Source organism: Parasteatoda tepidariorum, chromosome 5 (genome assembly GCF_043381705.1).
Source record: "Parasteatoda tepidariorum isolate YZ-2023 chromosome 5, CAS_Ptep_4.0, whole genome shotgun sequence".
NCBI lineage: Eukaryota > Metazoa > Arthropoda > Arachnida > Araneae > Theridiidae > Parasteatoda > Parasteatoda tepidariorum.
Window position 1 is genome coordinate 9752103 of NC_092208.1, and position 10751 is coordinate 9762853.

General features: G+C 35.2%; 1 protein-coding gene across 2 annotated transcripts in view; it reads right to left on the reverse strand.

Annotated features, from left to right (window-relative positions):
• Positions 1-10751, reverse strand: part of LOC107446677 (calcium and integrin-binding protein 1) — a 32228-nt gene extending 21477 nt beyond the window's left edge. Inside the window, exon 1 of one of the 2 annotated variants that reach the window (XM_071180967.1) lies at positions 10741-10751. The gene's annotated coding sequence lies outside the window, so the exon portion shown is untranslated. Of the gene's footprint in view, positions 1-3542; positions 4214-10740 lie in introns of those variants that run through there. The other variant, XM_021147877.3, reaches the window with a different exon arrangement.

Below are 10751 nucleotides of genomic sequence, written 5' to 3' on the forward strand. Positions count from 1 at the left end.
AATTTCTCCCAATACTTGATCCAGGAGTTCCCTTGTCTTCTGGATTGGGTTCAAAATTACAAGACTTCATAGTTAAACATTAGCAGTCGTAAACCAAAAAATTGGGTCGGCTGTTCAATGACGGTTCCAAAAAAATAAATAAAATACGCATATCAAGTTATGCGTACTTTATTAAACGCGCATATCAAGTTATGTCAGTATTCTTAAACACGCATATGAAGCTATGCACATTTTCTCAAATGCGCATTTTGAGCAACGTTCAAAATAAAAAAAGTAGTTAACGATTTATGGTACTTGTAAGATTAAAAAACAATGTAAACAAATGGTGAATGCTCAAATTCTTATCTCTTCTCAAAGAGGTTTAGTAGTTATTTGTTCACCGATTGACAAGATGAGCATATCTAATCGGACGTTATCAATTCGTACTTTTCAATTTCATATTGATTTTGCAATTTAAATACAGAGACGATAACGCGGATGTAATTTTACGCAACCAATAAACTCTTTACTGATTGTGTACTGCTGTCAGCAGTTTCATTTCTAAATTCAGAGCGAGAAAGTTATGAAAAAAATATTTCAGTAATAGTGATTGTGGTGGTTGATAGCATATCAGCCGGATACGGTTAAAAAACTCTAAGCACGGGGTATTTTATTTTACCAATTTTCTGGGTTTACGACTGTTAATGCTCAACTCCGTAGCTTTGTAATTTTGAACCCGATCCAGAAGACAAGGGAACTTCTGAATCAAGTATTGAGAGAAATTTGCTTTTGTGGATGACTTTCTGATGGAACGAGCCCATATTTGTGTTACATGGGGAGGAAAACCCCGAAAACCTCCCACGGTCAGCCTGATGACAAGGGGAATCTAACCCATTATTCGTCTACCACTGAGGATATTTTACGTCAGCACTGTGGTCGATAACAGCTGGATGTGGAATTCGTATCAACCAGCCATTGCTGGGATTTGAACCCAGTCTACCTCATTAGAAGGCGAACGCTTTATCCCCTTAACCATCACAGTTCAAGCTGTGGGTACAGAAGAAAAACATTCGATTTAAACGGTATTAGAATGTTTATCTCGCAAATAAAAAGGGTGAAGAGTAGTAATAGTATATTTAGGGCACACTAGAGGTTCACTAGGCTATTGGCGTCGCGTCACGTCTATTGGCGACGCTATTGGAAGCATCCCCGAGAATGTTCCGAAGACATGCCATCACAATTTTGATCCCCTGCAGAGGAGATTGCTTCGTCGTTGGCAGCCCGATGACATGCCCAAGAAGTAGAGTATTTTAACGAATACAATGGTTCAACCAGGTTCAAAATTTAATTTTTTTTTCACTCGAAATACCGTGCACCCTCCCTCCCTTTGCTGGCTGATCACTCACCCGCTTACTGACCGCCGCCAGTGATGCTGGACTCGAGGACGAGAAGAACAGTAAAAGAAAGTTCACAATGACTTTTCTGGGATCGTGGTTTATGCATTAACCATAATGAACATTAAGAGGGCAAATTTCAAAATAAGTCATATTTTTTCAAGAACTATTTGACCGATTCATTTCATTTCAAATTTTCGTTCTCATCACTTGGAATAGTTTTTTGAAACACCCTAACTTATGATAGAAGAGACACTCAGTTTTTTGATGTATATTTTTTTGAATTTCTCAAGAAATGCTTAGAGGTCTTTTTTGTAAATTTAGAAGTATTAGTTCTTGCAATTTTTTTGTAGTTAGCAATAAAGTTTAAAGCTTTCAGAGATTTGAGAGACCGACAATTAATTACGAAAGGAAACAAGTATTTCTCGTCACCCTATGTCAGCGTTTCTCAAAGTGTGGTACCCCCAGGGGTTCTTTTGTGCAAAATATCTTGCAACAAAAGAAAATTTCAGTTTTTATTTGAAAACAGAGCTAGGCATGAAAATTTACGATTACGTATTTTTCTGTTGGCTATTTTTGGCAGAGTTAACAGTTAATAATTAGTGGTGTCAACAGCCAGTTGTGATTTTTAACTTTTATGAAATTTTTTTAGTAAAAAATACATTCATTTTTTTATTAGTGGTACACAGTGTTATAAAAATTTAGAAAGGGTTAAGTTTGGGAAACACTGCCCTATGTGAAAAAAATCAAGCAATAAGCTTGCAACTTGTATCATTTACTTAGGTTGTTATTTGCAATAACTGCATAAAATTTCGTATTTATAGAGATATTAAGATTTTTATAAAAAACTTTCTTTTCTTTTACAGTAGGTCGCAACGAGTTATTTTTCGTTTTCGTACGATCTTAATTAAAAAAACAGTCATATGTTCAGGAAACGTTTCAAATTTGCTATAATTTTTTTTTTTTTTTTAAATCTTCTAATTCTAAATACGGCTGTAAATTTATCTTAATACTTTCAATACTTTTACGTTTCAACAGTGATAAAGAAATGTTTAAAATTTGAAGTCATTAATGATGAAATGTTAAAAATACTTCGCTTTTTAAAGATGAACTAAAAATACAAAAGAATTGAAATTAAGAAATATTTACTCTGGATTCTGGGTAATTCAGCATATTTTGTATTTATTTAATTGTGAAAGTTTGTCAGACTATAAAACTCAAAAAGGTTTTTGCTTGCTAATTCTTTTTTTACGAAAGTATAGTTAATAGTATACACAGTTTTAAACAAAATAGCTAAATTATAATTTCACAAAAATGCGAACAAATAAAAATTAAAAATCTACAATTTTAAAAGTTGTAATTTATTTATTTGAAATATTTTTAATGCTTTTACTGAATTCTGAAAATAAATTGTTCGAAATCTTAAGTCCTAATTATTGAAGTGTTCAGAATACAGAGTTATAAAGATGAAATGTTCAAAATCGTACGCTTCTAACAAGTTTTCTAAGTTCGGAGTAACATTAATTAAAAAGTATAGAATTACAATGGATTCTGGTTGATTTTGTCTGTTATGTCAAAGTCACATTGTGAAATCATAATTTTCTTTTTTATTTGATTAAATAACTCAAAGGTTCCTTTTCTTGGAAACAATTTCGCAGTACTTAATAAAATTAATTAAATAACTTTTCAAAGATAGAAAAGAGAGTGACTTTTTTTACGAAAGTATAGTTATAGTATACACTGTTTTAAACAAAATAGTTAAATTATAATAATTTCACAAGCATGCAAATTAACTATTAATAGGATATTTAAAAATCTACAATAAAAGCTATGATTAATTTATTTTAAATATTTTTACTGAGTTGTGGAAATACATTGTTCGAAATTTAAAGTCCTAGGTATTGAAGTGTTCAGAATACCGAGTTAAAGATGAAATGTTCAATATCGCACATTTCTAAGTTTTCTAAGCTCGGAGTACATTAATTAAAAAGGTTAGAATTATTCTGGTTGATTTGGTCTGTGATGCAAGAGTCACATTATGAGATCATAGCTTTTTTTTTATCTAATTAAATAACTCAAAGGTTCCTTTTTTAAAAAAAAAACAATTTCGAAGTACTTAGTAAAATAAATTAAATAATTTCACGAAGATAGAAAAAGAGAGCGACTCACCCAATTTTTTGATGACTCAGTGTAACAGCCCCGGTCAACAAGTAATCCACATATAAATTCAAAATAAATAGTCCGGAAATATGGAGGAAATAAGCCAAAATGACATCCGTTTTTCTTTCTTCTCTTCCTTTGGCGACGAATGGTCAGAAGTTTTAGCTTTCTCTCATGAAATACGACAACAAAATGCCTCTCAACAAATTGTGAAAGGGATGATAAAAAGAGAATTAACTGCTTTTAAATCTTCCAACGTCACAGAGAGAACACGAGAAGTTTATGTCCAATTTTATCTCTTCTTTTTTTTTTTCTCCCTAAGATAACGGGGTTATCTAATATGAATACCTAAATTGAGTGATATATTTCCGTCCTGATTGTTTGCTTGTTTTTTTCACGAACTGTCAATAATCCGAGGAATGTTTGAGATTCACCAAACTTTTTTTTCTTTCTTCCCTTCTGTTTCTAATCTTCTGGAAAGGATCGTGTTGCAGCTGCGAATAATCAGCCCTTTATGTTTGGTCAGAAACGCTGTCTTGCTATGCAATTCGTAAACTGAGGATTTTTAAAGGGGTTTTCCCAATTGATCTATTCTTTTCATGCAAGAAATCGTCGTGCACCGTTACCGGCGAATAAGAATGTAGAGGTTCAAGGTTTAAAAATTTGCCGCAACGGTTTTATTGAATCGAAAAAGTGAATAGGTTGACTTCCCAAGTAGTTTCGAATTCAATTGTTTCCTTGCATTTAACGTTTATTTTTTATTTATTGAGCAGGACAAAAACACTGGCGATTGCGCAATATGAAGGGCATTGTGTTTCAGTGGCAACAATGAGACGATTACCTACTTTGCAGTTATCAATTATATATTATTGGAAGCAATATTTTTTGAATATTAGAATTGGAGAGAGAAAAAGAGATAGATTGTTATAATTTTTCTTAAAAATATTCTCGCATTACCGTGAATGGCCGAAATCTAGAGAATGTCGACTTTTACCGGTGAATGTCAACAATTACATATTCGCTTTAGTGAATGTCCGAAATATTTGTTATATCCGATTTGATATTAATTTATTCGTTGATATTATTATATTTATTCGATATTCTAATATTTGATGAAGATTTGGGAGAAACATCCGTGTTCGGAGTACTAGTTAAATGCATGCTGGGCTGGGGTACTTAACCTTAAAAGCAACACTGATGTAGGGCATACCGGGCAAATGTATACCGGGAAGTGACTATGTGATTGAACCGGTGGAAGTCAACAACCATCAATTTCGGTCATTCACAGTAACCTGATCACAGTTACATACTGATCGTAAAAACACGGTTCCCAGTAGAACACCGAAGTCAAGCATCACTGGCTGCTGTCAGTAAGAGGGTGGTGACGGCTTTGATCAGCCAGCGTAGGGACCTAATAAGCGCGGTATATGTCTTCTATAACATATACCGCGTTCGTTCTAACGTAAACTGCTCGACTTCGCGCGCAGGTCGTCGGGTTTACAAAACAGGAAAGCCACAACCTCTACAGAGGATCAAAATTGCGATGGCATCCCTCGGATGATGTTTCGCACACCGTCGCCAATAGCCCATTGCGCAGCTCTAGAGCGGCGTAAATAAAGTACCTACATATCTATCACAGTAACATATGTACGAATATGCTCAGAATGGCCAGGTCGGCGATTGCAGAGGGCCTCCGGGGTAGAGGGACACCAAACGGTAAGAAAGAATATTGTGGTGAAAAAAAAGGTAAATATTTTCTTTAATTCCTATTTAATTGCACTTATTTCCATTGCACTTATTATGCGTCAAATTATCATGAAACGCTGCAGGTATAGCCCAAATGTACAAATCATTGAAGTGATGAATGAACCGGATTCAAGAGATGAATTCGTCGATTCGGATGTAGACAAGAAATATGTGCCTACGGTGACAGTTAAAATTTGGGACAAAATATAATAAATTCATGGGAACNAATTTGATTGTCAACATTCACCGGTGAAAGTCAACAACCACCGATTTCGGTCATTCACAGTAACATGCAGATCATTTATATAATAACCTCATCAGGACGATTACTTCATACTTTGCCTAAGTAGCATCCAGCATTTCAAAGAATAAAAATAATTGGTTTTGTTGGCGATGATCTCGTTAGGCGATAAAGAACCATGCATAGTACTGGTAAGGAAGATATTAACCTCGAAGGAAAAGTGGATGAATACCCCAAGGAACCAACCTAAGCAAAGCTTCAACGTCTTTAACATTCCTCGGAAACATCCGTTGTCTCAGATTCTGATGATTTCTCACCCGATGAAGCATCCGGCCACCAAATAAACGTCCAAAAATTTCTTTGAAATCTACTGGATCATGTCATTTGGTCAAATGTTCTTTATTTTGAGCCACGATTCCATGTGTCCGAAAATCGACCAACTGCAATGCTAGCTCTACTAGCTCAAATTAAGATATCCTCTAATGAAATCGAGTGTTTTATTTTTGTATTTTTACACATAGTCTTATTGATCTGATTTCTCAATGTACAAACGAGAGTCTTTAAATAATGAGACGTGAAAAAAAGTAGTTTTTCCTGGTACCAACTCCGCAGAAATTATACTGGTTTTGTGAGATATGCTTGATGTGTCGTAACCAAAATTTTCAGATTATTGGTTTTAGTAATTCTTTATTTAAAAATGCAGCCATCAGAAATGCAATTTCTTGTAACAGATACCTTTCACTCCTACAAAATGTACTTCAATAAACCCGAAAAAGAAGCGAATGCGCGAAAAACATATCAGGTATATTATATCATAACCGTCGTTGAACAGCCGACCCAATTTTTTGTGTTTACGACTACTAATGTTCAACTCCGTAACCTTTTCATTTTGAGCCCAATCCAGAAGACAAGGGAAAACCTGGATCAAGTATTGGGAGAAATTTGCCTTCGTGGGGGATTTTTGATGGAACTAAAGCGCATTTTCTGTACAGGGAGAGGAAGACCACGAGAACCTCCCACGGTTAGCCTGACGTCAAGGGGACTCTAACCCATGATCCGTCTACCACTGAGGATATTTCACGTCAGCACTGTGGTCGGTGCAATGCGGATGCGGATTTCGTATCTACCATCCATCGTTGAGATTCGAACCCGATTCACCACATAGGAAAGCGAACCTCTATCCCCTGAGCCATCGCGGCTTCATAGATCAGATAGTGGCATGTTTAAAAAAATACATTTATGCAAATTCGAGAAGATAGTCCCTTTTACGGCATTGATAAATTCATGGTTAAATTCAACGGCCGTTCTAACACTGCAGCAATGAAGTACGTATCGAGGCCTGGTCGTGTTGAAAGTTACAATTAGTTCTTTCCGAGAGGTCTTGAAAAGGAATCATATGTTGCCTCCGTGTTTCTTGATATGTGTTCAGATGCTTGTCTTCCCTTAAGACAGTGTTTCCCAAAGTGTGGTACACGTACCCCCAGGGGTACGGAAACATTTAAGAGGGGGTACGTGTTCTTATGCGAAATATCTTGTAACAAACGAAATTATCAAAAAAATTTTATTTAAAAAAAGTTAGCCATGAAAATTTACTATGAGGTATTTTTCTATTGGCTATTTTTTTTTTTTTTTTTTTTTTTGCAGAGTTAACAGTTCATAATTAGTGGTGCCAACAGTCAGTTGCGATTTTTAATTTTTGTGCATATTTTTTGTAGTAAAAAATGCGTTCATTTTTCTTATTAATGGTGCACTGTGCTACAAAAAATTTATAAGGGGTACACAAAAGTCATAAGTTTGGGAAACACTGCCTTAAGGGAATGGAGGGATGTCTGCCTATTAAATCCAAACGCTCTCCAAAACCATTAGAGACTCGCCACCTTGCTGCCTGCTGAATAAATTCCTTGGTTTTTTTTCGAAGATCATGCCAATATTCCAGACGTTAGGACCATTTAAATTTCATTTTTTTCTCATCGCTGAATAATAGTACAGATAACCATTTATTGCCATACGACTTCTGATTTTTCGCCGAGTTCATTCTTGTCGGTTTATGATGGGAGGGATTTAGGACATGGCTTGTGACTAATTTTCTTCAAAATTATAAAATTTACATTCTCGAATGAGTCTAGGCCATACGTCTCAGGAAAACCTTACAGCGCCCTTAGACACTGCTACACCAATAGTGTCTTTTTTTTTCTTTTTGTGAAATGACACATGCTGCCTTAATAATTATCTCCGAATTTGCCTATCAGTAGTCCACATCTCGGTATTTGGGCGAAATCGTCTCTTTTCTTCAACATTTGAAAAACTCGAGCCGTGATGGCCCACGGGATAGAGTGATTGCCTTCCAATGAGGTGAACCGGGTTCGAATCCCACTGATGGCTGGTCGATACGAATTCCGCATCCGGCTTGCACCGACCGCAATGCTGACATAAAATATCCTCAGTGGTAGACGGATCATGGGTTAGAGTCCTCTTGCCGTCAGGCTCACGCTCACCCTGAAAGATTCTCGTGGTCTTAGTCTCCATGTAATGCAAATGCGGGTAAGTTTCCTCAAAAAGTCCACCGCGAAAGCAAATTTCTCCCAATACTTGATCCAGGAATTCCGTTGTATTCTGGATTGGGTTCAAAATGACAAGGCTATGGCGTTGAACATTAGTAGTCGTACGCCTAAAAAATTGGGTCGACTGTTCAACGACGATTATAAAAGAAAATATAAAACACCCCACTTTAATCTATTTAAAGCGCTAAAAATTTTAGAAAAACTCTTTTTTTTCGGATTTTAACTTATAAATTTTCAAAACTTCGCTTTTGTTAATTTTGCAGCTTATGGGATTGTGAGCGTTGGAGCTTTTGATTAGAAATAATAGACCTGTTTTAATCCTTTGTAGGAAATACGTAACTTCATCCAACCAAATTACTAAGAAATTCATAAGTTTCTTAAACTTTTAAATCAGTCCTTTCAAACTAAAATCTTGAAAGTCACAATATTAAATATTTATCAATAATCAACACAATATCAATTTTAATTAAAGAAATTTATTGATAGCATTTCATTTCTGTTATAATTTAAGAATTTTCCCGTTATTACGTCAAATATTTTTCAGGTGTTGTAATACCAGCGAATTTCGACGAGTGCTTAACTTTTCAAGACAGACTTTATGCTATACATGTAATAACAAAAGATCGCATTTGCTTTTGAGTAACTTCATACATATATATACACTGGTGTAAAAAAATCAAGGGACTTTGCAGACTTGGTCGATTATCTCCAGAACTATTAGACCAATTTTAATGAAATTTGATGTGTACATACAGTGATACAATACAAGACAAATAATTATTCAACAATTGTAATACATACACATTATCGTGCGTAACATTCGATGGAGTCGGAAGGTATGAAACAGCGGTTGCAGAATAAACAAAAAATAAATGGACTAATAGGGTGTAAGGTCCCCTCTTACAGATATTTACGGCGTGATTTCATACTTGAAATAAGGCAGTTTATCATTTCCTGTGGCAATTGTCCTGAATTGTCCTGCGGCAATTTCCTACCTTCTGACTCCAACGAATGTTACGCACGATCATGCGTGTGTATTACAATTGTTGAATGGTTATTTGTTTTGTATTGTATCCATGTATGTACACATTAAATTTCATTAAAATCGGTCTATTAGTTCTAGCAAGTTCTAGTAGTTCTGCAAATTCTCTTAATTTCTAACACACCAGTGTACTTCAAATTATTGCAACGGTCTTCAACGATTTTTTCTTTTCTTCTAAAGACTTCATTTAAAAAAATCGTGCAGCGCTTTCTTAAAATCGAATTATTTAATAATTTTAAATTTATTAAAATAATTATTGAATATAAAGCATTTCAATGAATATGAAGCATTTTTCAAAAAATAGCGACTATAAATATGTATTAAGATTATTTTAAAAAAATCTCGCATTTTAATAAATTGTTTAAGTAAAATATTAAAAAAATGACATGGAGCATTTTCTCAAAGTATTAATTTTCATTTTAAATTGTTGTATACATAAATTTTTCTTTAGTAGTTTTATTTTACTTTATAATCGTTGTTAAACAGCCGCCACAATATTGGGTTTACGAGTACTAATGTTCAACTCCGTAGTCTTGTAATTTTGAACCAATACAGAAAATAAGAAACTCCTGGATCAGTACCCCCAGAGGTATGATTTGTTATGGGAACATGGAGGACTTCATGACTCGACAGACTTAACGAGCATCAGTCACCATTTATTACATGGGGTATCTTCGGCCGGCGGGGATCGAACCCACGACCTCTTGGACATGGGTCCAGTGCTCTACCAACCAGGCTATCTGGGCCCTCTTGAGTATTTGGAATAATTTTGATCGCACGAATGGTTGCGAGTTTCATACAATCTAGATTACAAAAAATGTCAGAGTGAGAAATATCGGGCATTGTATAGCGGGCAATAGGAAATATCGGGCAATATGAATGTAATTCCTTACATTTATCTGGCATTAAGGGCAAGTGTATACCGAAAAATAACTTTAAACTTAAAAATAAGAAAAAAAGAAACATTAGTTTAAGGAATACTAGACTAATGGGTACCAAACGATGACCCTTTACTTAAAAAAAAAAAAAAAAAAAAAAAAAAAAAAAAAANATTAAAAAAAAAAAAAAAAAAGAACTTCAGTGATTGGAATACGATGCACTTCCTACCTTTCGAAATCTTCAAAAGAAAGACAACTACTCACTCCTCATAGGGAGTCAGCTTGGAATATAGGGACCAGCGCTGCGGAGCAAAATGTAGGTTAGCTCCAAATAACATCACAGGAATACAATTGCTTGTTGTTGTGGTTGTAGTTAATTTACGTCGCACTACAGCTGCACAATGGGCTATTGGCGACGATCTGGGAAACATCCCTGAGGATGATCCGATGACATGCCATCACAATTTTGATCCTCTGCAGAGGGGATGGTACCCCCGCTTCGGTAGCCCGACGACCTGCACGCGAAGTCGAGCACTTTAAGGTGGAACAGTTTAACGAGGACCAATACCGCACACCCTCGGTCCCTACGCTGACTAATCCAAGTGGTCACCCACCCGCACACTGACCGCACCCAGTGATAAAGATGGCTTTTAAAAAATAAAATAAAAAAAGTTTCTGATTCTTTTTACATTTGAATCCAATGCTAAACCTTTTAAAAATTCAGGGGAAAAATGAACACCTAATTTTTTG